The 26,328-nt window shown below is 45.1% G+C and overlaps 1 long non-coding RNA gene across 1 annotated transcript in view; it reads left to right on the top strand.

Moving 5' to 3' along the window:
• LOC126953741 (uncharacterized) overlaps window positions 1–26,328 on the top strand; it is a 148,334-nt gene that overhangs the window by 24,566 nt on the left and 97,440 nt on the right. Inside the window, exon 3 of the long non-coding RNA XR_007725339.1 lies at window positions 635–694. This is a non-coding gene — a long non-coding RNA (uncharacterized LOC126953741). The remainder of the gene's footprint in view (window positions 1–634; window positions 695–26,328) is intronic.

Genomic DNA, 26,328 nt, shown 5'->3' with positions numbered 1-26,328 from the left:
TATCGCTGCAAAAATTAGCCTGGCGTGGTGGCACATGCCTGTAGTCTCAGCTACTTGGGATGCTGAGGTGGGAGGATTGTTTGAGCCCAAGAGGCAGAGGTTGTAGTGAGCCAAGATCATGCCACTGCACTTTAGTTTGGGCAACAGAGCGAGACCCTGTCTCAAATAAATAAATAAAAATAAATAAATAAATAGCTATTGTTTTAAGCCACAGAGTGTGTGGTGATTTGTTATACAGAAATAGAAAACTAATACCCAGATATCCCATTTCCCTGGTTCCCTCCACAAGCCTATGAAGAAGGTAAGGCAAGTATTGTTTAGTCTTCATTGGATTTGGAGGAAATTGATACACAAAGAGAATATACATCTAGCTCAAGTTTATTTAGCTAATCAATCTTCGAGCTGGGAGGAGTTTGGTTCCTTTGACACTTCCAGAAATGCTTGTACATCCCAATGGTGTGCTCATGCTGTTTTGTTAGCAGATCAATGTCTGAGCATGTTTTGATCCAGTGGAAGAGTTGGTGATAAGGGGAGAATGTCACGGTGGGGGAGAACTCAGGAGAAGGGAAGGTGATGGGGGCTCCATCTACCTTTACATTTTTCTTAGCTAATACCCCTCTGCATCCCCCTTTAGGTCTGTACCTGCAGAGAGAGCCTGCTCCAGCCTCTTTGCTACAGCTTTGAGTCTTCTGCTGTAAGTTTTCATTCTTTATCTTTTTGTTTTAATGAAAAACTTATGGTTAATTGTTGTATTGCATTTGGGTTTGTGTGTGCATGCATACGATGTGTATCCTGTTCTCCAGGGGGTTCCTGGAAAACCCTTTATGTCTCTGTCTATCTCAGACAGGACAAGAGGAAGAGGAGGGCTCGTACGCTGTGGCAGAGAGGGTTGGTTTGCTCCCAATGTATGTTTCCCTTGCTTCCATGTCATACAAGTGTTTATCTGTGCTCCTGGCTGCCCTGAATAAGAACTATATTTCCGGCTTTCTGGAAGCCAGGTGTTGTTATGTGACTAAGTTGTAGCCAGTAGCCTGTGGGGAGTAGTGAAGTGTACAACAACTGGGCAGAGCTATTAAAGGGAAACGCTGTGTTTTCCCCTCTGTGTTCCCCCTTCCTTGGCTGGAATTGCCATGTGGCAGTGCTCTACTTTTCTTTTTTCTTTTCTTTTTGGTTTTTGTCTCACTCTGTTGCCCAGGCTGGAGTGCAGTGGTGCAATCTCAGTTCACTGCAACCTCTGCCTCCTGGGCTCAAGCAATCTTTCCACCTCAGCCTCCAGAGTGGCTGGAACTACAGCTGCATGCCACCATGCCAAGCTAATTATTTATTTAAATTTTAAAATTTTTATTTATTTATTTATTTTGAGATGGAGTCTCATTCTGTTGCCCAGGCTGGAGTGTAGTGGCATGATCTCGGGTCACTGCAACCTCTGCCTCCCGGGTTCAAGTGATTCTTCTGCCTCAGCCTCCTGAGTAGCTGGGATTACAGGTATGTACCGCCATACTCGGATAATTTTTGTATTTTTAATAGCAACGGGGTTTCACCATGTTGGCCAGGCTGGTCTCGAACTCCTGACCTCAGGTGATCTGCTCGCCTCGGCCTCCCAAAGTGTTGGAATTACAGGTGTGAGCCACTGTGCCCTGCCAGTCCTCTTTTTTTTTTTTTTTTTTTTTTTTTGAGACAGAGTCTTGCTTTGTCACCCAGGCTGGAATCCCTGCTCTGTCACCCAATCTCGGCTCACTGCAACATCCGCCTCCCGGATTCACGCCATTCTCCTGCCTCAGCCTCCCAAGTAGCTCCGACTACAGGCGAATGCTGCCACACCTGGCTAATTTTTTGTATTTTTAGTAGAGACAGGGTTTCACTGTGTTAGCCAGGATGGTCTTGATATCCTGACCTGGTGATCTGCCCGCCTCTGCCTCCCAAAGTGCTGGGATTACAGGCGTGAGCCACCACGCCCAGCCTCCTCTCCTCTCCTCTCCTCTCCTCTCCTTTCCTTTTCTCCCCTCCCCTCCCCTCCCCTTCCCTTCCCTTCTCTTTTCTTTTTGTAGAGATAGGGTCTCGCTATGTTGCCCAGGCTGGTCTTGAACTCCTGGCCATAAGCAATCCTCCTGCCTTGGCCTCCCAAAGTGCTGGGATTTACTCTTTCTTCTGAATCCAGTTTCAGCGTTATCAAGTTTGGTTCCTCTGGTCATGTAGCATCCTCTTATGTGCAGCCTTGGGATCCCTTGCGCTGCCTCTGCAGATTCTGAGGACACTGTGTTGAGGTTTCTCCCGTCATGACACTTATCACTAGATTGAAATAGCCTGTTCCCTTGGTGCCTTCCCCACAGGGTTGTAAACTGGCTCAGGGCAGGGTCTGTTTCCCATCCTACCAGAGAGCCTGTTACATATTAAGTCCACAATACATATTTGTGCGACCATCATACATATGAATGAAAGAGGGAGTGGAGGAATGCATAAAAATCACTGTAGACTGGAGAGTTGGATGTCAGCATATGTGGGACTCTGCAATGTGGGTGTCTGATATAAAATAAGGTTTTATTTGGGAGGAATTCACTAGACGTGTGAAATCAAACTCTTTATTCTTTGTACAAAGTACGCTTTCAAACTCATTGATGGGCATCTAACTTTCCATCCTGTTTTTCTCTTGTCCTCCTTGTCCATTTCCTTCTACCCTCATGAAAGCCCCCTCTCTCTATCCCTTTATTTTCAAGAAGCGATCATGGAGTAAATCCCATCCCACTGAGTCAAATTTAGGTCATCTTTTATTTGGTCAAAATATAGTCTTACTGGCAAGTGGTATCACTATTATTCAGGAACACACATATTGTTTTACTTACAGCTGTGTAGTATTTTATGTTCTCATATAAATGTTATGCCTGGATTATAGTGGAAGCAAACTGGACTCCATTTATTTGAAAACAATAATGGGAAATGGAGTTCATTCTATCCACCATCCTGACAGTTTCCCATTTCTCAAAGGAGTCCTTGCATGGGCTGTGCAGTGTTGCTTGGTAAACAGGCCCTCCGCTGACTTCTCTGAGACGGTTTTCCTAGCAGTCTGCAGGAAGCCCTCGGTTGGAGGAGTGAGGCAAAAATCTTCTGCCACATGACAGGGAGGGATGGAGAGCTGCTTGTTTGAGCTCCTTGCAGGGACAGAGGCCAACAAAGCTGTCAAGTTCTCTTGGGTAAAGATCTTGGAAGGTAGTTAGAAAAATGTGTACACTTCTGTGGGCAAGACACTCAGAACGGGCGAATCCAGCACTGCTGGTGGATTTGTGCGTCATTATCCTCGTCTGTCATCATTATCATTATCCTATTCTCAGGAAGGGTCCGCTTTGTTTAGGGGGTGTGTGCGTGTGTGTGTGTGTGTGTGTGTGTGTGTGTGTTATCACTCTGCTCAGTCTCCCCCTCACTAGCAAATAGAAAACAGAAGTCTGGCTCTAAAATCCAGGCTCTCTCTGCTCTACTTCTCAGCTCCTTTAAACATGTGATTGCTGACCCCACTTCTTACGTCTTTATGTATGTCACCTTGTACTTACACATGTATGTACACATGTATATAGATGGCTACTTTTATGGAGGTGTGTGCAGGAACATAGTTCTTGAAGTCTTTTCACAGAATCACACAGACAGGAATGGCCTTCCAGAACCTCCTTTTGGCTGAGTGCAGCGGCTCACTCCTGTAATCCCAGCACTTTGGGAGGCAGTGGTGGGTAGATCGCTTGAGCCCAGGAGTTCGAGACCAACCTGGGCAACATGGCAAAACCCCATCTCTACTAAAAACACAAAAATTAGACAGGCATGGTGGTGCCTGCCTATAGTCTCAGCTACTTGGGAAGTTGACATGGGAGGATCACTTGAGCCTGGGGAGGTTGAAGCTACAGTGAGTCATGATTGTACAACTGCACTCCAGCCTGGGTGACAGAGTAAGACCTTGTCTCAAAAAACAAAACACACACGCGCGCTCGCACACACACGCACTCACACACACACACACACCACGAATAGTACCTGAAACAGAGTCATAGGCCGGGCGCAGTGGCTCACGCCTGTAATCCCAGCACTTTGGGAGGCCAAGGCAGGTGGATCACGAGGTCAGGAGATCAAGACCATCCTGGCTAACACGGTGAAACCCCGTCTCTACTAAAAATACAAAAAATTAGCCAGGTGTAGTGGCGGGCACCTGTAGTCCCAGCTACTCGGGAGGCTGAGGCAGGAGAATGGCGTGAACCCGGAAGGTGGAGCTTGCAGTGAACCGAGATCGCACCACTGCACTCCAGCCTGGGCGACAGAGCAAGACACTGTCTCAGAAAAAAAAAAAAAGAAAGAAACAGAGTCAGTTTTCAATGAATATTAGCTAATATTGTTATGAAAACAGGATCAGAATGTTCAATTTCTTACAGGTTATATATCTGGTTTTTTTTTTTGTTTTTTTTTTTTTTTTTTTTTTGAGACGGGGTCTGGCTCTGTCGCCCAGGCTGGAGTGCAGTGGCCAGATCTCAGCTCATTGCAAGCTCCGCCTCCCGGGTTCACGCCATTCTCCTGCCTCAGCCTCCCGAGTAGCTGGGACTACAGGCGCCTGCCACCTCGCCTGGCTAGTTTTTCGTATTTTTTAGTAGAGACGGGGTTTCACCGTGTTAGCCAGGATGGTCTCGATCTCCTGACCTCGTGATCCGCCCGTCTCGGCCTCCCAAAGTGCTGGGATTACAGGCTTGAGCCACCGCGCCTGGCTAGGTTATATATCTTTTTAATCACTTACTGAAAGAAGAATTGACTGTTCACAGTATAAATAAATACAAATACATATACATTTAAAATATATAAACTATTTTATTTATCAATAGACATTAAATGTTATAATTTATTAAAATCCTGATTTGGTTAAGTTAAAAAGGTTAAATAGCAAACCTCTAATAATTTTCCTTTTTTTTTTTTTTTTTTTTTCTGAGACCGAGTCTCACTCTGTCACCCAGGCTGGAGTGCAGTAGTGCGATCTTGGCTCACCACAACCTCTGCCTCCCGGGTTCAAGCAAGTCTTGTGCTTCAGCCTCCCGAGTAGCTGGGATTACAGATGTGTGCCACCATGCCCAGCTAATTTTTGTATTTTTAGTAGAGATGGGGTTTCACCATGTTGGCCAGGCTGGTCTCGAATTCCTGACCTCAAGTGATCTGCCCGCCTTGGTCTCCCTCCCAAAGTGCTGCCACCACACCTGGCATAATTTTTATTACATTGTTATATGCAATAGTATTGTAAAGGAATCATGCTGGAATAATAGAACATAAATATATGCATTTATATACATATTTTATGAGATATGTTCATTTATATATCTACACATATATTCGAAGTTGTAAAAAAACACCCAATATAAAATTTACCCTCTTCAGCCAGGTGCGGTGGCTCACACCTATAATCCCAGCACTTTGGGAGGCTGAGGTGGGTGGATCACCTGAGGTCGGGAGTTGAAGACCCGTCTGACCAACATGGAGAAACCCCATCTCTACTAAAAATACAAAATTAGCTGGGTGTGGTGGCGCATGACTGTAGTTCCAGCTACTCGGGAGGCTGAGGCAGGAGAATCGCTTGAACTCAGGAGGCGGAGGTTGTGGAGAGCCAAGATCGTGCCATTGCACTCTAGCCTGGGCTACAAGAGTGAAACTCCGTCTCAAAAAAAAAAAAAAAATTTACCCTCTTCACCATTTTTAAGTTCACTAGTGCTAATTATATTCACATTCTCTTGTAATAGGTCTGTAGAACTTTTTTATCCTGCAAAATTGGAACTCTATATCCATTGAACAACTCTCCATTCCCTCTCCCACTACCCTGACCACCATCCTACTTTCTGTTTCCATGGTTTGACTACTCCAGGGACCTCATGTAAGTGGAATCATGCAATATTTGTCTTTTTGTTCTGAATTATTTCACCTAGGATAATGTCCTCAATGTTCATCCATGTTGTAGCCTAGGACAGGATTTCCTTCTTTTTAAGGCCGAATAATATTCCATTGTATGTATAGACCACATCTGCTTTATCTGTTCATCCATAGATGGATGTTTGGGCTACTTCTACCTCTTGGCTATTGTGAACAGTGCTGTTGTGAACATGGGTGTGCAAATATCTCTTCAAGATCCTGCTTCAATTGCTGGATTATATGATGATTCTATTTATTTATTTAGAGACAGAGGCTTGCTAATGTTGCCCAGGCTGGTCTTGAACCCTTGGCCTCAAGCTGTCCTTCCATTTCTGCCTCTGAAGTAGCTAGGACTATACGTATGTGCCATCATGCTTGGTTAATTTATAATTTTTTTTTTTTTTTTTTGAGATAGGGTCTTAATCTGTCACCCAGGCTGGAGTACAGTGGTGCAATCATGGTTCACTATACTCTTGACCTCTTTTCTTGGTAAATTACCCAGTCTAAATAGTTCTTTGTAGCAACATGAGAATGGGCTAATAAAGGGGCACAGAATTCAACCTTAACAGTACATGTCAGGCACTACACTAGAAGTTAGACATCTTCACTCATTTACTCCTGACAGTGACCTTATGAGATCAGTAGTTATTATCCCAATTACATAGATGAAGACTTGGAGCTTTAGAAGAACTCAGTGACTTGCTAGGGTTTCCGACTGGGGATATCACCCTCCAGCCACTTGCCTTTGCAAATAACCAGGCACTCTGACACTTAGGGAAGAAGCTTTGCTTCTGGGGCAGGCTTGCATATTAGTGGTTTTTGGTTTTTTTTGTTTTTTTTTTAAGATGGAGTCTCACTTTGTTGCCTAGGCTGGAGTGCGGTGGCGCGATCTCGGCTCACTGCAAGCTCTGCCTCCTGGGTTCACATCATTCTCCTGCCTCAGCCTCCGAATAGCTGGGACTACAGGCACGCACAACCACACCCGGCTAATTTTTTGTATTTTTAGTAGAGACGGGGTTTCACCGTGTTAGCCAGGATGGTCTCGATCTCCTGACCTCGTGATCCACCCGCCTCGGCCTCCCAAAGTGCTGGGATTACAGGCGTGAGTCACTGCGCCCGGCGCATATTAGTGTTTTAAGAATGGTTTTTATTATGCTTCTGTTTGATCCAAAGATTTTCCAGATGGTCAGTTTACCTGGCCGCAAAAGGAAGTTTCCTTTAGACTGAAGCAGGCCTGTCTGGTCAGAGTTTGTTCCATTCTTCCTGGACATGAATACAATGTCTGGGAAGACATTTCCAAAGAAATTCTAGGTCTTTCTGTACTGCTGCTCCTAAGCCCAAAGCTTCTTTTAAGGAGTACAGAAAGATCTAGAATCCAGGACTTAGAGGAAAACCAGAGAAGACTGCAAATGTACATGGGTAGTGATTTCCTGGTTGCACAGATGTTATACATAGCCATACACAAGACCTGAGATGAATACATGGGTTATTGTCCTTCGTGGAGCAGAGTCTGTTTCTATCTCTGACCTTTCCTAATTCTTGCTTTCTTCAGACTGATCATTTTGGGGAAATGGAGGCAATTCCATGTTACTCTCCACCTTTGCCCTAAAATTGCTCTCAAGAAAACAAATGCCAGTGAAACCCAAGTATACATGTCTAACTCTTCTCAGGAATCTTTATCTCTTAGTAGAAGACAAAGACAAAGGAATTGAACTGGATCAATTCTTATTCCTTTTGTGGGGTCCCTGGAGCTCCTTTTTGCTCCTGGGGCAGCCTTCGAGGTCCCCTCTGCAGAATCCTTAGGGCTTTGGGCAGCCCAGTTACAAACCACTGGCCCGGGTCACCTTTCAATTTTCTTGAGGGAAGAAAGATCTCTAAGACACATGAAGAGAATAAAGTGAGGGACAGAATAGCACATGTGGTCTGGATTTCATTTCTCCATTATTTATGCATACACAAAAGAGAAAGAACTAGAGCAACCCACAAGACCTGTGACGAGCATCTAGAAAGGCAGAAGGATTAGAGCGGGGAAATCCAGAGGACTTTCAAGACTGAGTTTTTCGAAATATTTTTGCCAAGCTGGGTGCTGTGGCTCACACCTGTTATCTTAGCACTTTGGGAGACTGAGGTGGGAAGATCACATGAGCCCAGAAGTTTGAGGTTGCAGTAACTGAGGATTTTTAAGAAAAAGAAAAAAAAGAATTGTGTGTTTGTGTGAGTGTGTGTGTGTGTGTTCATGCATTTAGATGTTACTTAATTAGAAAGAAATTTAGGGCTGGGCATGGTGGCTCATACCTGTAATCTCAGTCCTTGAGCCCAGGAGTTCGAGACCAGCCTGGTCAACATGGTGAAATCCCGTCTTTACTAAAAATACAAAAATTAGCCAGGTGAGGTGGTGCACGCCTGTAATTCTAGCTACTCGGTTGGCTGAGGCACAAGAATCGCTTGAACCCAGGAGGTGGAGGTTGCAGTGAGCCAAGATCACACCACTGCACTCCAGCCTGGGCAACAGAGTAAGACTGTCTCAAAAAAAAAAAAAAAAGGAAATGAAAAGAATGAATTAAAACCCCTATATAGGGCTATATGTCTGTAATGAATTTCAGTTGTCAGCTCACAACATATTAGCAGGGTATTTTTGTTTGGATCAAAAAATAATTTTTTTTTTCTTTTTTATACACAGTCACACTCAGGTGTGGTATACCTTTAGTAGCTTTGAGATATTTGATCCATATTATTTGTGATTTATTTATAGGTAATGACACGGTGCGATTCTTCAAAGGATAAACTGATACAAGACTCAAGATGCCTTTGACAAAAAGCCCCAGTGCCTCTTTCTCCCTCTTCACCTAATCAATAAAAAGTCACTTTTGACCAAAGGCAGACCCTGACCCAAGGATGTTTGAGGAGCCTTTCCAATAGAAGGCATTCTTCTCACATTGAGAGAAGGTATTTTATTTTTTCTCTTGCCTAGCTGGGCAGCCTCCCAGAGCAAGGGTTTCCCTTAAGCCCAAAAGGAAACCAAGTAGACTTTTTTTTTGTTTGTTTTAAAAAGAAGGGTTTAGAGCTGCCATAGCTTTCACCACCAGCTGCCTAACACAAGGTTTCTGTTTTGAAGAAGGGATGGAGGTGTGCAGGGCAAATAATTACACTCACTCTTGGTTCCCTGCCTCTTGATATAATGTATTAACAGTTAAGACCTGAAGTGATTAAGATTTGTTGTGATTCCAATAGTATCATGCCTCTGCCAAACTAGGACTGATTTTCCAAGTTGTGGTCCTCTTTCTCTGTGCCTTTTTTAAACTGCATACACACACACACACACACACACACACACAAATATATATATATATATATATGTTTGCAGCAAAACCGTGACAAGACACAGAATCATACCTGCAAACTAACAGAGATAGGGCAGGGAAGGAGGACTGCCTTGAGGACTCAAGAAAGTGTTCATTCATCCATTCACCTAGTAGTTCACTGAGTTTCTTTTTCCTTTCTTTCTTTCTTTTTTTTTTTTTTTTTTTTTGAGACGGGTCTTGCTCTGTTGCCCAGGCTGGAGTGCAGTGGTGTGATCTCATTTTACTGCAACCTCTGCCTCCCAGGTTCACGTGATTCTCCTACTTCAGCCTCCCAAGTAGTTGGGATTACAGGCGTCTGTCACCACACCTGGCTAATTTTTGTATTTTTAATAGAGATGGGGTTTCACCATGTTGGCCAGGCTGGTCTCAAACTCCTGACCTCAGGTGATCCGTCCACCTTGGCCTCCCAAAGTGCTGGGATTACAGGTGTGAGTCACCGTGGCTGGCTCCATTGAGTTTCTATGTGCCAGCTATAGTAATAATTACTGGGGATGAAGAAGTGATTGAGACACGATTCATAGCTTAACCTAAACAGAGTCCACATTCTCAATAGGTGGATATTTTTGAAGAATCACAGACCACAGATTTTAGAGTCAAAAGAAAATGTAAAAATACTTCCCATTCACGTCTTAGTAACTGGGCTTGTTTCAGTTACAAAACTGAACACACCTACCTAGACAGTAGGAATATGTTCATCTATATCTGTTAGAAATTGACGTATCAGCATGTATAGCTTGATAAATTATAAATTACCATTTTAAAAACTCTTGTGTCTTTTTTTCTTTCTTTCTTTTTTTTTTTTTTTTTTTTGGAGAGAGAGAGTCTTGCTCTTGTTGCCCAGGTTGGAGTGCAATGGCACGATCTCAGCTCACTGCAACCTCCACCTCCTGGGCTCAACCGATTCTCCTACCTTAGTCACCAGAGTAGGTGGGAATACAGGTGCATGCCACCACATCCAGCTAATTTTTGTATTTTTAGTAGAGATGGGGTTTCACCACGTTGGTCAGGCTGGTCTCGAACTCCTGACCTCAGGTGATCCACCTGTCTCAGCCTCCCAAAGTGCTGGGATTACAGGCATGAGCCACCGTGCCCAGCCTTTTTTTTCTGTTTTTAATGGCATGTTAATTTGCCTTTTCTCATCCAGTTAATTGTTGACAAGGGAACCTTCATTTATTTGAGTATGTAGAAAACAGCAAGAAAAAATGTGTGGGACTTTGGGACTGTCCTCTCGCCTAAAAGGCCCTGGGCCAGCTCTAAAGATCATTCTTGGGACACTTGGGGAACCTTAAATATGGGCTGTGTAGCAGTGCTGTGTGGGTGCTAAGCTTCCCAACATGGTCACTGTGCTGTGGTCATGCAGGAGGACCTCCTTGTTCCTGGAAGGGCTCATGTTTTTGGGAGTGAAGTGTCATGTTGTAAGTTAGAAACTCTTCAATGACTCAGCTAAAAATAAACATTTAAAATAAACAGAAATAATTAAAATTATATGTATACATAGTCATGTGCTGCATAACAACGTTTTGATCAACTAGAGACCCCATATACAATGGTGGTCCCATAGGATTATAATGGAGCTGAAAAATTCCTTTTATCTAATGATGTGGTAGCTCTGGTAATGTCCTGGTGTAATGCATTGTCTTTCCATGTTTAGATACGCAAATACCTACCATTGTGTTCCAGTTGCCTACAGTATTCTGTACAGGAATATGCTGTGCAGGTGTGTGGCCTGGGAGTAATAGGCTGCACCATCTCGCCTAAGTGTGCAGTAGGCTATGTCATCTACATTTGTGTAAGTACACCGAGATGTTCACCCAAGGACAAAATTGTCTAATGACACATTTCTCAGAATGTATTCCCATTTTAAAATCACACATGACTATACACAGACACACACACACACACACGTACACACAAACATATATATATACACACATACACGCACAATGTATCATGATTTGAATCTCCCCCACTGTCTACCTTTTGGGAAAGTCTGTAATTGTTCTTATGATTTATATTGCTCCTCTCTGGGGGAAAGATTATACTTCCCCTGCCCCACAACTGTCAAGCTTTGGTCCCCTGACTTCCTTTGCACAGTGAAATTTGCATGCAGTGGCACTCGCAGGTAGAAGCTGAATAGCCAGGCGTTGTTTTGGCCCCTCACTACAGAGTCCCAGTACCGCGCAGCACATGTCGGCACCACTACCCTGGGGTTTACATCTTGGGCCGGGTCTGGGATCCCCACCGTGTTACTAACCTCCAAATAATAATTTGGGCAAGAGTAATTGGATATTTTATCCAATTTTTAAAAAGACATACACACATTAGTCTGTTCTTTTGGCCTTTTCCCTTTGCCCCTGTCTTGCTCTGCTGCTCCTCTGGAGTCCTCTTTACCCCATTGAGTCATCTGACAATAAACTCTCTTGCTCCTGGCTGGGACATGCCAATGTTTCTGCAGAACAATTAAGCATCATTTCAGGGTGAGCTAATTTCATGACAGCTTTCTGTGGTTGAGAACCATCCCCTGTAGGGGATCAGAGCCCAGGGGCTGCTTGGCTGAGGCATGGAAGCCGTCCCTGACAAGCATTCCTTTTGTTTCCATGCCCTTCTGTCTAGATATTTCTGTGTCTTCTGCTTTCCCTGTGATTGGACATTTACATGCCTTTCCTCTCCTCCACATCTACTTCTTCCTTGTGCTGGTGCTTCACTGACTGGCTCCTATTTCAGACTCTTCTCCTCCAAATATCAGTTTGCTTATCTGTAAAACTGATATAGGAATGTTGCAGTAGGTAGTTAGGCAGACATGAGCAGGGCAGGAGAGGGCTCCCCCAAACAGGAACACTGGGAGACCATCAGGTGATGGTCAGGCGTTTGTTAAACTGTCTCTTTAAAATAATAATGGGGCTGGACGTGGTGGCTCACGCCTGTAATCCCAGAACTTTGGGAGGCTGAGGTGGACAGATCACAAGGTCAATAGATCAAGATCCTGGCCAACATGGTGAAACCCCAACTCTACTAAAAATACAAAAATTAGCTGGGTGTGGTGGTGCACGCCTGTAATCCCAGCTACTCAGGAGGGTGAGGCATGAGAATCACCTGGGAGGTGGAGGTTGCCGTTAGCCAAGGTTGCACCATCACACTCCAGCCTGGGCAACATGAGCAAAACTCTATCTCAAAATAACAATAATAATAATAATAATAATAATGGGTCACAGCCAGTGCCAAGGAAAGGCAGTCTCCCAATAGATAGGGAACACCTGAAACTTATTGGGAACAGCTTCCCAATAAGATCTCAGGAGATCGGTGAGTGGGCTCAAGCGTATGTACTAAGAGGCCAAGTAGCAGAGTTTAACTTACCATTTGAGCATCCCTAGTCGACTTCTGCAGTTGACAGCCCTTCCCCCGATAAGGTATATGACCTCCCTCTAGGAACGCTCGACTGGTAAGGGAAAGACACCTCAAGTGAACATGCGCACAATTCAATAAACACACTGCACATGTGGCCCCTCCCAAGGGCTGGCAGGCCACTGTGCATCTGCACAGCCCACCCCAAGGGAAGAATCAGGGGAGAAGTAATGCCAACCCTGGAAGCATGCCAACATACAAAACCCCAAATCAGCCGGGCGCGGTGGCTCACGCCTGTAATCCCAGCACTTTGGGAGGCTGAGGCAGGTGGATCATGAGGTCAGGAGATCGAGACCATCCTGGCTAACACAGTGAAACCCCATCTCTACTAAAAATACAAAAAATTAGCCAGGCATGGTGGCGGGTGCCTGTAGTCCCAGCTACTGGGGAGGCTGAGGCAGGAGAACGGCATGAACCCGGGAGGCGGGGCTTGCAGCAAGCCGAGATTGCACCACTGACTGCACTCCAGCCCGGGCAACAAAGCAAGACTCCATCTCAAAAAAAAAAAAAAACCAAGTCAAAGGGCAAACCATGCACTTGAATCTCTCAAGTCACCTGATTGGCCCTTTTCCAAGTGTACTTTACTTCCTTTTGTTCCTGCTCTAAAACTTTTTAATAAAGTTTCCCTCCTGCTCTAAAATTTGCCTCTGTCTTTCCCTCTGCCTTATGCCCCTTGGTCTAATTCTTTCTTCTGAGAAGGCAAGAATTGAGGTTGCTGGCTGGGTGTAGTGGCTCTCGCCTGTAATCCCAGCAGTTTGGGAGGCCGAGGCTGGTGGATCACCTGAGGTCAGGAGTTCAAGACCAGCCTGGTCAACACGGTGAAACCAAAAACACAAAAATTAGCCAGGCGTGGTGGTGCATGCCTGTAATACAACTACTTGGGAGGCTGAGACAGGAGAATCGCTTTAACCTGGGGGACAGAGGTTGCAGTGAGCCAAGATCGCACCACTGCACTCTAGCCTGGGCAACAGAGCAAGACTCCATCTAAAAACAAACAAACAAACAGTTGAGGTTGCTGCATACTCATATGGATTCGAGGCTGTTAGAGGCTTTAACAGCAATTCCTATGTAGCAAGGCTGCCAGAAGTTTCAACCATAGGATAGAGGTAAAGCCCTCAGCACAGGGTCTGGCACAGAGCATTCTTAGCCTGATAGTGTTGCTGCTTCTTCCACCATTAGCTCGGCTGATAGGGATGGTGGCGAATGGGGATGGGGGGGTTTCTATAGTTGTGTCTTTGCTTGTTATAGATATACTTCTCTATTTGTTGTGGTGTCTAAAATTGCTTCTTCTTCTGGTTTTTTTTTTTTTTTTTTTTTGGTTACCGTAGCAGGTGTTACATTTTAGCCCTGCCAGTTGGGATTCATTTCGCTCTTCTGTTCCTCTCCCAAGCCACTCAGCACCAACCTCCCCCATCTTTGGTTTTGTCTGTCCTCTAGGTTTTCATTGTCCTCCCCAAGGGCCGTGAACTCCTCTGCCATCTGCCCTCACCTGGCCCAGCTGCTTTTTAGGTCACCTAATCCTTTTACATTATCCCCTTTCCAGGTAATCAACAAATGGCTGTATTTTCCCACAGATGCAGCCTCCATTTCTTTAAAAATACTTGGCATCGATGTTTCAATACAACTTCAGCTCCTGAAGATGCCTCCTCCGAACTTCTCACACCCACTCCCTTTCAAGGGGGAAAGGGGATCTCTCTCACCAGCTCCTTGAGGGGCACACTCTCCTGAAGATGCCCCCACCGCAGTCCTGTGCAAGGATAGAATCTCCAAAGTTTGAATCTATCCATGCTTTGAATACAGAGGCAAGAAGCCCTCAGAAGTCCCAGGGGCAGCCTGAAGGACACTTCTGACCTGTTCTGAATTTTATCTGTAGTTTCCAAATGAGCTGGGGATATGTTCCTTTCTATCCACCTGATCGGAGGAACTCATCCGTAACCTGCTAACATTTCAAACTGACTTCAGGAACATTTTGTTCCCCTTTTCGAATACACTCCCCGTAGGATTTGAAATAAAGGATGACATTATAGAGCACAAAATAGTTATCTGTTCACCCTAGACCCCCTCCCCTAAAGTCTAGTCAAGAGACTTTCAAGGAAACAAACAAAAATCTCAGAAGGAAATATGGAAATAAAGAACACTGACTCTTTTGCTTTTTTGGCAGGAGTTCACACCAAGTGCTCAAATAACGCAATGTATGCTGCATTGGTGTTTTGAGGTGACCAGAGTGGACTAGTCAGGAATGAGGGTCAGCGATGAAGGCTTTTTCATTGTCACAGAAAGGCAGCTGAGCCGAGCCAGACCTTCCGTTTCTGCCTCTGCCCTTAACTAGTTGTTTGATGTTGGGCAAGTTACTGAACTGGTCTACGTTTTAGATTCCTGGGGATCATGAAACCTCTGTTACTGGGCTGTCCCACTGGAATGATGTCACACACAAGGAGCACTTGGGACCACGTGGGTACCTAGGGAGTGACCGCGATTGCTGCAGGAGTGAGAGTAGGCAAACTCTGAAGGTCAGGCAGAGCTCTATTTGGAGTTGTCTGGGCTTTTCTGGCTACGGATGGACTGTGTTCATATGATCAGTCCAGAACTGGGATAACCTGCTAATTTCAGGCAAGGTTATATGATTCTGCAGGGCAAAGCCCACATTAGTGCCTGTTTTATAGCCTGTGACTTTTAATGGCTCCTGCAGCTGACAGTCCTTCTCCCTGAAGCCAAAGTGAACTTGTTATCCTGCACTTTATTTTGTATTTAAATAATGCTTTGCATTTCCAAGGTGCTTAACAAGCATTAATTCATTCTTCTTCCTGCTAGGTCCTATTCTTATCTACTGTTTATTTATTTACTGACTTATTTTGCAGACTGGGAGTTTACTTGGGGGATTTGCCCAAAGTCATGCAGACCTAGTCAGGGTGTTGCAATTCTATTCATGTTCACACCTCCGTTCTGGGCTAAGTTCCCTTCTCACTGTCCAGGGGTCATCAGGTGAAATCAAAGGACTTTTGGGTCTTTGGCAAAGGATTCCCAAAGTTAAGTGTCTTTTAGGACTACTCTTTTTATTTTGGTCAAATTTTGGCGGGGGAGAGTATTTATGTATAGGCCCTCAAACTTTTACGATTTTGGAGCACCACATGATTCTAGGGGAGATATATCAACTAGCTGGCGGCCTCTGTCTCAGGTTACTGTGAGTCAGTTTGGCTCCAGTTCAAATGTTGATCCAGTCATTTGGGTAAAACAGCTGGATCAGATTTTTCTGTTGTCTTTTATAAAAAACTTGCGTTATAAGAAATCACTCTAATTTGTCCCTCTGAAACCAGAAATGATCTACTCACTGCTCCCCAAATGCTCACACCTCCTTTTTCCTTCTTCCAGGTCTGCAGCCACTCCTCAGACACTTGCTCAAGTTCAGAAAGTGTTAGGTATTTGGCTTATTTTTTATTTTTATTTTTATTTTTTGGAGGCAGAGTCTTACTCTGTTACCCAGGCTGGAAGGCAGTGCTGTGACCATAGCTCATTGCAGCCTTGAACTCCCAGGCTCAAGCAATCCTCCCACCTCAGCCTCCTGAGTAACTGAGACTACAGGCATGTACCATCACACCTGGCTAATCTTTGAACTTTTTTTTTTTTTTTAATAGGGACAGGATCTTGCTGTGTTGCTCAGGCTGGTCTCGAACTCCTGGGCTCAAGTGATCCTCCTGCTTCAGCCTCCCAAAATGCTGGGATTACAGAAGTGAGCCACTGTGCCTGGACTTTGGTTTCTACTTAACAAAACATTCAATATTCATATCACAATTAAGTCACTTACCAGGAACATTTAATTCAGAGGTAACATACATATGCTATTACCACCAAAACCATTTTAAGTTTCTGCTATTCAGTTTTGTGAAGTAGTGAAAGTTTTCCATTTTTTTGAGACAAGGTCTTGCTCTGTCAATCAGGCTGCAGTGCCCTGGCACAATCAGAGCTCATGGCGGCCTCCATCTCCCAGGCTTCAAAGGATCCTCCTGCTGCAGCCTCCATAAGTGTGCACCACCATAACCAGTTTTTTGTTTTGTTTTGTTTTGTTTTGTTTTTTTAAGAGATAGGGTCTCACAGCCGGGCATGGTGGCTCACCCCTGTAATCCCAGCACTTTGGGAGGCTGAGGCGGTTGGATCACCTGAGGTCAGGAGTTCCAGACCAGCCTGACCAACATGGTAAAACCCTGTCTCTACTAAATACAAAAAATAGCCAGGCGTGGTGGCATACACTTGTAATCCCAGCTACCCGGGAGGCTGAGGCAGGAGAATCGCTTGAACCTGGGAGGCGGAGGTTGCGGTGAGCCGGGATTGTGTCATTGCACTCCAGCCTGGGGAACGAGGGAAATTCCATCTCAGAAAAAAGAGATGGGGTCTCACTTTGTTGTCCAGGCTGGTCTCAAACTCCTGGGCTCCTGCCAAAGTGCTGAGATTAAAGGCCTGAGTTGCCAGGAAATATGAAAAGTTTTTGACCGATTTTTTCCTTTTGTTGTGTCTTCCTACTTCATTTTAATGTAGTCATTCTTGGATGCCTTGAAAAATCTTGATTCTAGAGAAAACTCAGGTGGCTGAAATTGCAAGTGCAGAAAAGCAAAAGAGAAGGATGTAGCAAAAGCGGCGTAGCTGTGGAAAAGCATTAAAATAAAACCCTAGACAAACAAACTGAAGAGTTTAATTGAGCAAAGAACGATTTGTGAATCAGGCAGCTCCCAGAATCAGAATAGGTTCAGAGAGACTCTGGGCTGCCACATGGTCAGACAGCATTTATGGACAGAAAAACCGAAGTGCCCTACAGAAAACAGAAGCGAGGTACAGAAACAGCCAGATTGGTTGGTTACAGCCCTGCTTTTGCCTTATGTGAATACAGTATGAACAGCTGGCTGCCTGTGATTGGCCAACACTCGGCTGCTGTGATTGGCTGAGACTCAGTTGCTGCGATTGGCTGACTCCATTACTTCTTATTAGAGTAGGTTACAGTTTGTTTATAGGAGCAGTAGGTAACAGCTCACTGTGTATAGAGAAAACTTTCGGCTGAACCGAACTATGTAAGGAGGCTAAATGTAATTTAAGAAGTATTCAGGCTTCAGGCTAAACTTAAGAAGTATTTATCCTCCCAGCACTTTGGGAGGCCGAGGTGGGTGAATCACGAGATCAAGAAATCGAGACCATCCTGGCCAACATGGTGAAACCCTGTCTCTACTAAAAATACAAAAATTAACTGGATGCAGTTGCACGTGCCAGTAGTCCCAGCTACTCGGGAGGCGGAGGCAGGAGAATCGCTTGAACCCAGGAGGCAGAGGTTGCAGTGAGCCGAGATTGCGCCACTGCACTCCAGCCTGGCGACTGAGCGAGACTGCGTCTCAAACAAGCAAACAAACAAACGAAGAAGTATTTATCCAAACAAAGTACCAGTCACTCTTTTCAATCATTCTTGCTCGCTCTCTCTCACCAAAGCAGCTCAGTTCAGGGCCTGGGCGCGGTGGCTCACGCCTGTTATCCCAACACTTTGGGAGGTGGAGGCAGGCAGAACACCTATTGTCTTCCGTAACTCTCAGTTGAAACATTTTATTTTCCCTAAAACACCATTGTTCTTGCCAGGCGCGGTGGCTCACACTTGTAATCCCAGCACTTTGGGAGGCTGAGGCGGGCGGATCACGAGGTCAGGAGATCGAGACCATCCTGGCTAACACGGTGAAACCCCGTCTCTACTAAAACTACAAAAAAAATTAGCCGGGCGAGGTGGCGGGCGCCTGTAGTCCCAGCTACTGGGGAAGCTGAGCAGGAGAATGGCGTGAACCCGGGAGGCGGAGCTTGCAGTGAGCTGAGATCAGGCCACTGCACTCCAGCCTGGGCGACAGAGCAAGACTCCATCTCAAAAAAAAAAAAAAAAAAAAAAAAAAAAGTTCAGTTCAGGGACGTACTACTTACATTCTAGTAGTGAGTCTTTAGTGAGTACTACACCTTTTTACACCTGTGACAACCTGCTGTTGTTTGGGGATGGGGACACAATTCACTCTAAACCAGTCCTTGACCACTTGGCAAACCTATCAGCATAAATATCCAAAATGCCCAATGAAGGCTCTGGCTACTCCTGAGTGCAGAAGTGTTCCTTCACCTTCCCTGTGCACCTGCCATGGCTCCACGGTGCCTTTCTAAGGTACCAGTGTCTATTTTCCTATTGATATTTCCATTTTCTTATTTCCATTTTCTGGAGATTACCCAGCTATGGTTAGCAGAGTTGATCAATATACTTTACTGAGAATGTCAGGGTCTTTGAATTGCTGTTTTGGTCTTATAATTTATTTTTCTTTCTGAAGAGTGGTTTCCTTTAAGCTACTTGAGAGCACACTTCAAGGACAAAGGTGGGCTTTCAGACAATAACATGTGAATGGTTGGGTAGGAGGATAGGTTCCAGAGATAAAGGTAATCTTTGCTTTGTGGAAAAGCACAGGGACACATTCCACATCATTCCTGAAAAGAGAATTCAACGTGAGGTCACTACTGTTAAAATGCCTAGTATTTCTATGAGATTTGAAAATATTTGAGAATGCAAAAATATTGGCTTATAAATTTGTGAGTTCCCTGAGCTGAGATGAAAGATAACTTCCAGGTAGATGAAATGAGCTCAAGAAAGGATAGGGGGCGGCCAGGCATTGGAAAGAACAATTTATAAACTGATAAACATTTGTTACGCAGCCACTGTGAGTTCAGCCTAGAAATAACTGAGATGAGCCAGGCACTATGGCTCATGCCTGTAATCCCAGCACTGTGGGAGGCCGAAAAGGGCGGATCACGAGGACAGGAGTTTGAGACCAGCCCGGCCAACATAGTGAAACCCCATCTCCACTAAAAAAGCAAAAATCAGCTGGGCATGGTGGTGCGCACCTGTAGTCCCACTTGCTCGGGAGGCTGAGGCTGGACAATCGCTTGAACCCGGGAGGCAGAGGTTGCTGTGAGCCAAGATTGCACCACCGCACTTGAGCCTGGGCAACAGAGCAAGACTCTGTCTCAAAAAAAAAAGAAATACTGATATGAGTAAAACAAAACTCCTGACCTAAAGTTCTCAAGTAAGTTATAATAGAACGTGATGAAAATTAAAATAGAAATATGGAGAGTAACCTTATCCAGAAAGGGAGGACTGCGTAGTTAAAGTTCCAAGGCCCGTGGTAATTCTGAGCTCAGTCATGAAGAATAAATAGGTCATGAGTTGGGTAAAGGAGAATGTTATAAGAATGGGAATTGTGGGCCAGGCATTGTGGCTCACGCCTGTAATCCCAGCACTTTGGGAGGCTGAGGCAGGCGGATCACCTGAGGTTGGGAGTTCGAGACCAGCCTGACCAACATGGAGAAACCTCATCTCTACTAAAAATACAAAATTATCTGGGTGTGGTGGCATGCACCTGTAATCTCAGCTACTTGGGAGGCTGAGGCAGGAGAATTGCTTGAACCTGGGAGGCGGAGGTTGTGGTGAGCTGAGATCGTGCCATTGCACTCCAGCCTGGGCAACAAGAGCGAAACTCCACCATCATATTTGGAAATAGGGTCTTTGTAGAGGCAATTAGTTAAATTAAAATGAAATCATACTCTATAATAATTTAATTATTTTATTTTTATTTATTTTTAGAGACAGGGTCTCACTCTGTCTCCCAGGCTGGGGTACAGTGGCACGATCATAGCTCACAGCAGACTTGAACTCCTTGACTCAAGTGATGCTCCTGCCTCAGCCTCCCAAGTAGCTAAGGGCACAGGCAAGGGCCACCATCATATTTCTGTGTGTGTGGACATGGGGTCTCACTATGTTGCCCAAGCTGGTCTCGAACCACTGACTTCAAGAGATCCTTCTGCCTCAGCCTCCCAAAGTGCTGGGATTACAGGTATGAGGCACCACACTCAGCCCTATTTCTTCTTGTTAAATTATTATAGAGTATGGGTCAGGCATGGTGGCTCATGCTTATAATCCCAGCACATTGGGCGGCCAAGGTGGAAGGATTGCTTGAAGCCAGAGGTTTGAGACCAGCCTGTGCAACATAAGGGACCCTATCTCTACAAAAAAATGTAAACAAACAAAAAAAATTAAAAACCAGAAAACAAGCGTTGGCAAGGGTGTAGAGAAACTGGAAAGCTTGTGTTGCTGGTGGGAATGTAAAATGGTGCAGCTGCTGTGGAAAACAGTATGGTGGTTCCTAAAGAGTTCAACATAAAATTACCGTGTGATTCAACGATTCCAGTCCTAGGGGGTATGCCCCAAAGAACTGAAAGTAAGGATTCACACAGATATTTGTACACCAGTGTTCATAACAGTGATATTCACAGTAGCCAAAAGGTAGAAGCAACCCAAGTGTCCACTAGCAGATGAATGGACAAACAAAATGTCTATATCCAGGCTGCAGAATGCTATTCTGCAACGAAAAGGAATGTGATTCTGATACATGCCCAAACATGGATGAGCCTGGAAAACATTATGCTATTTGAAATAAGCGGGTGGGCGCCATGGCTCATGCCTGTAATGCCAGCACTTTGGGAGGCCGAGGCAGGCGGATCACCTGAGGTTAGGAGTTTAAGACCAGCCTGGCCAACCTGGTGAAATCCCATCTCTACTAAAAACACAAAAATTAGCTGGGCATGGTGGCAGGCGCCTGTAATCCCAGCTATTTGGGAGGCTGAGGCATGAGAATCTCCTGAACTCAGGAGGTGAAGGTTGCAGTGAGCCGCCACTGCACTCCAGCCTGGGCGACAACAGCAAAACTTAAAAAAAAAAAGAAAGAAAGAAGCTGGACCCCAAAAGACAAGTATTATATGACTCCAGTTCTATGAGGTTCCCAGGATGGGCAAATTCATAGAGAAAGAAAGTAGAATAGAGGTTACCAGGGGCTAGGGAATCAGGGCAATAGGATGTTATTGCTTAATGTGTACAGTGTTTCTATTTGGGGTGATGAAAAGGTTTTGGAGACAGTGGTGATAGTTGCACAACTTTGGGAATGTAATCAGTGCCACTGTTGTCTACATTTAAAAATGGTTGGGCCGGGCGCAGTGGCTCACACCTGTAATCCCAGCACTTTGGGAGGCTGAGGCAGGCAGATCACAAGGTCAGGAGATTGAGACCACCGTGAAACCCCGTCTCTACTAAAAATACAAAAAATTAGCTGGGAGTGGTGGCAGGCGCCTGTAGTCCCAGCTACTCAGGAGGCTGAGGCAGGAGAATGGTGTGAACGCGGGAGGCAGAGCTTGCAGTCAGCCAAGGTCGCGCCACTGCACTCCAGTCTGGGGGACAGAGCGAGACTCCGTCTCAAAAAAAAAAAAAAAAAAAGGTCAAAATGGCAAACTTTTAAATACATATTTTACCACTATAAGAATAATGAGGTTGGCTGGGTGTGGTGGCTTACCCCTGTAATCTCAGCATTTGTGGGAGGCCAAAGTGAGAAGACCGCTTGGTGTCAGTAGTCCAAAGGCAACATAGCAAACCTCATCTCTACTAAAAAAACAAAAACAAAAACAAAATTAGCCACATGTGGTGGTACACACCTATAGTCCTAGCTACTCGGGAGGCTGAGGTGGGAGGATGGCTTGAGCCTGGGAAGTTAAGGCTGCAGTGAGCTATGATCTTGCCACGACATTCCAGCATGAGTGACAGAACAATACCCTGTCTCAAAAAAATAAATATAAATAAAAAAGAAAAGTCTAAAAAGAAAATAAAGGCCAGGCACGATGGCTCATACCTGTAATCCTAGCACTTTTGGAAGCCAAGGTGGGCAGATCACCTGAGGTCGGGAGTTGGAGTTCAGCCTGATCAACATGGAGAAACCCCATCTCTTAGTAGCCAGGCGTAGTGGCACATGCCTGTAATCCCAGCTACTAGGGAGGCTGAGGCAGGAGAATCGCTTGAACCCAGAGGTGGAGGTTGTGGTGAGCCAAGATCGCACCATTGCACTGCAGCCTGGGCAACAAGAGCGTAACTGCATCTCAAATAAATAAATAAATAAATAATAAAAAACAATGAGGTCATATTGACTTAGAATGGGCCGTAAATTCAATCACTTGTGTCCTTAGAAGAAAAGACACAGAGGCAAAGAGAAACACATAGAGAGGAGAATACCTCGTGAAAATGGAGACCGAGATTGGTGCAATGTGTCTACAAGCCAGGGAATGCCAACGTGGCCAGCAACCACCAGAAGCTGGGAGAGAGGCATGGAACAGAGTCCTCAGAGCCTCCAGAAGGAACCAACCCTGTTGATACCTTGACCGAAAACATCCAGCCTCCAGAACTGTGACAGAATTAATTTCTGTTATTTAAAGCCATTCAGTTTGTGGTAATTTGTTACATCAGCCCTGAACAGCGAATATAGATGACCCAGGTTTAAATCCTAGTTCTGCCACTTATGAGCATGGGTATATAACTACTGTCTAGAGCCCCAGTTTCCTCATCCGTAAAATAACTTCATACAGTTATTAAGAAGATCAAATGAGATACAAATATAAATTCTTAACAGTGTTGGTATGTTAATCGTTCAATAAATATGAGTTATTTACAACAATTTCGATAGTGATGAGTAACACAGAGAAATGAGAATTGACTTAGCAGAGAATGGCTTGGCAAACCTGTATGCCAACAAAATTTGCTTGGAAATCAAAAGTATTTACTTCAGACTGGGCGCAGTGACTCACACCTGTAATCCCTGCACTTTGGGTAGATCACTTGAAGTCAGGAGTTTGAAACCAGCCGGCCAACATGGTGAAACCCCATCTTTACTAAGGGAGGGGACCACCCCTCATATTGCCTTATGCCCAATTTCTGCCTCCAAAGAAAGAAGTAAAAACTAAAAGGCAGAAATGAAATCCACAGTCAGACAGCCCAGCGCCACACCCTGGGCCTGGTAGTTAAAGATCGACCCCTGACCTAATCGGTTATGTTATCTATAGATCACAGGCATTGTATAGAAAAGCACTGTGAAAATCCCTGTCCTGTTCTGTTCCGTTCTAATTACCGGTGCATGCAGCCCCCAGTCACGTACCCACTGCTTGCTCAATCAATCATGACCCTCTCACGCAGACCCCCTTAGAGTTGTGAGCCCTTAAAAGGGACAGGAATTGCTCACTCGGGGAGCTCGGTTTTTGGAGACTTGAGTCTTGCCGAAGCTCCCGGCTGAATAAAGCCCTTCCTTCTTTAACTCGGTGTGAGGGGTTTTGTCTGCAGCTTGTCCTGCTACACTACTAAAAACACACAAAAAATTAGCTGGGTATGGTGGTGTGCACCTGTAATCCCAGCTACTCAGGAGGCTGAGGCAGGAGAATTGCTTGAACCCGGGAGGCTGAGGTTGCAGTGAGCCCAGATCTTGCCACTGCACTCCAGCCTGGGTAACAGAGTGAGACCCCATCTCAAACGAAAAAAAAAAAAAAAAAAAAAAAAAAGAAAGAAAGAAAAAAAGAATTTACTTCAAGGAAAATTTACTTTCCCATTCTCATTATGGAAAAAAGTGTGGGGGAAATATGTTATTTGAGCTAGCATCACTGAAATGGATATGAAAGTTGGATGATTTCTCAGGCTCTGAGAAGTTTAGAGAAATTGACAAGCTCATCAACCTCCCCCTTTCTCTTGATAAAAGAAAAACTTCAGCTGAATTAAATTTAAAGGAGTTTAATTGAGCAATGAACGATTTGTCAATCAGGCAGCCTTCCCAGCCAGAGCAGGCTCAGAGACTCCAGTGCAGCCACGTGGTGGAAGATGATTTATGGACAGGAAAAGGAAAGTGACGTACAGAAAATGGAAGCGAGGTACAGAAACTGCTGGATTGCATTATTTGAGCATGGTTCGAACAGTTGGTTACATTTGATTGGCCAAAACTTGATGTTTGTCACAAGTGTAGGCTACGGTCTGTTTACACCTCCACTTGTTATGGTTCACTATGTACAGAAAAACCTTTAGGTCGAACTTAAAAATGGGGTTTTATCATGTTGGCCAGGCTGGTCTTGAACTCCTGACCTCAAGTGATCCACCCGCCTCGGCCTCCCAAAGTGCTGGGATCACAGGCATGAGCCACCAAGCCCAGCCTAATTATTTTTAAAGGTATAGTTCAGTAGTGTTAAGTACATTCACATTGTTATGCAACCAATCTCCACAACTCTTTACATCTTGGAAAACTGAAACTCTATACCATTAAACAACAAATCTCCATTCACCCTCTCCCCAGCCCCTGGCAATCACCATTCTACTTTCTGGAACTTGACTATTCTAATTACCTGTTATAAGTAGAATCATACCATAGTTGTCTTTTTGTGGCTGGATTATTTTACTTAGCATAATGTCCGGAAGATTCACCCATGTTGTAGCATGTAGCAGAATTTCCTTCCTTTTTAAGGTGGAATAATATTCTGTTGTACGTATAGATCACATTTTGTTTATCCACTGTCATCTGTCAGTGGACACTTGTGTTGCTCCCACCTTTTGGCTGTTGTGATTAATGCTGTTAGAACATGAGTGTACAGCTGGGTGTGGTGGCTCACGCCTGTAATCTCAGCACTTTGGGAGGTCGAGGCAGGCAGATTACCTGAGGTCAGGAGTTCAAGACCAGCCGGGCCAACATGGCAAAACCCTGTCTCTACTAAAAATATAAAAATTAGCGGGGCATAGTGGTATGTGCTACTCGGGGGGCTGAGGCAGGAGAATCACTTGAACCCAGGAGGCAGGGGTTGCAGCAAGCCGAGATTGCACCACTGTACTTTTTGAGACCCTGTCTCCAAAAAAAAAAAAAAAAAAAAAAAAAGAACATGGGTGTACAAATATCTCTTCGAGACACTGCTTTTAATTCTTTTGGGTATAAGAGGTGAGCCGTTTGGGAGGTGGTTACGCTATGAGGACTTTGCTGTCAAGGACAGGTTTAGTACCTTTATAAAAGGGCTTAAGGGAGCAAGTTCATCCCTTTTGTTCTTCCGTCTTTTCTGCCATATGGGGACATAGCATTTGTTCCATTTCCCCTTCTGCTATGTGAGGATGCAGCAGTAAGGTGCCATCTTGGAAGCAGAGCATGAGCCTTCATCAAATCTGCTGGTGTGGTTGTTACAGAGGGTCCTGCTCCCAGAGCTCGCAAGATGGTGGCGGGCCCCTTCCACAATGGCGGCGGGCCACTTCCAAGATATTGGCAAGCTTGGTGTTCTCTGACCTGGGGTTCTTGGCCTCATGGATTCCAAGGAATGGAATCTTGGGCCAGCGGTGAGTGTTATAGCTCTATTAGAAGCCCTGGGTCACGGAAGAGAACCGTGGAACCCAGTGACTAGTGTTCAGCTCCTTTAGGACAAACCCAGGCACTTAGCCATGCAAGAAAAATAACAAGCCTTTAGCCCGATGGGGAGTGGCAATGGGTGCCTCTCTGGATCAGGAGCACAGCGACCCCCTGCGGGATCCGGAGGGGTGGAAGTCAGAGGCCGGTCCGTGACAGCGGCAAACAACAGTGGTGGATGGGGAGCGAAAGCTCAGCTCGAGCTGTAACAAACACGGACCAGAAGAATGCAGTTGCAAGATTTAATAGAGTGAAATAGAGTGAAAACAGAGCTCCTGTACAAAGGGGGAGGACCCAGAGAGAGAGGGTAGCCCTTGCCAGCTGGAATGCCTGCGTTTATATCCCGATCCTTGTCCCTCCCGCTG

The sequence above is a fragment of the Macaca thibetana genome, chromosome 4 (genome assembly GCF_024542745.1).
Source record: "Macaca thibetana thibetana isolate TM-01 chromosome 4, ASM2454274v1, whole genome shotgun sequence".
Taxonomy (NCBI): Eukaryota; Metazoa; Chordata; class Mammalia; order Primates; family Cercopithecidae; genus Macaca; species Macaca thibetana.
Note: the sequence above shows the minus strand (reverse complement) of the source record. Positions and strands in the feature narration are given on the sequence as shown.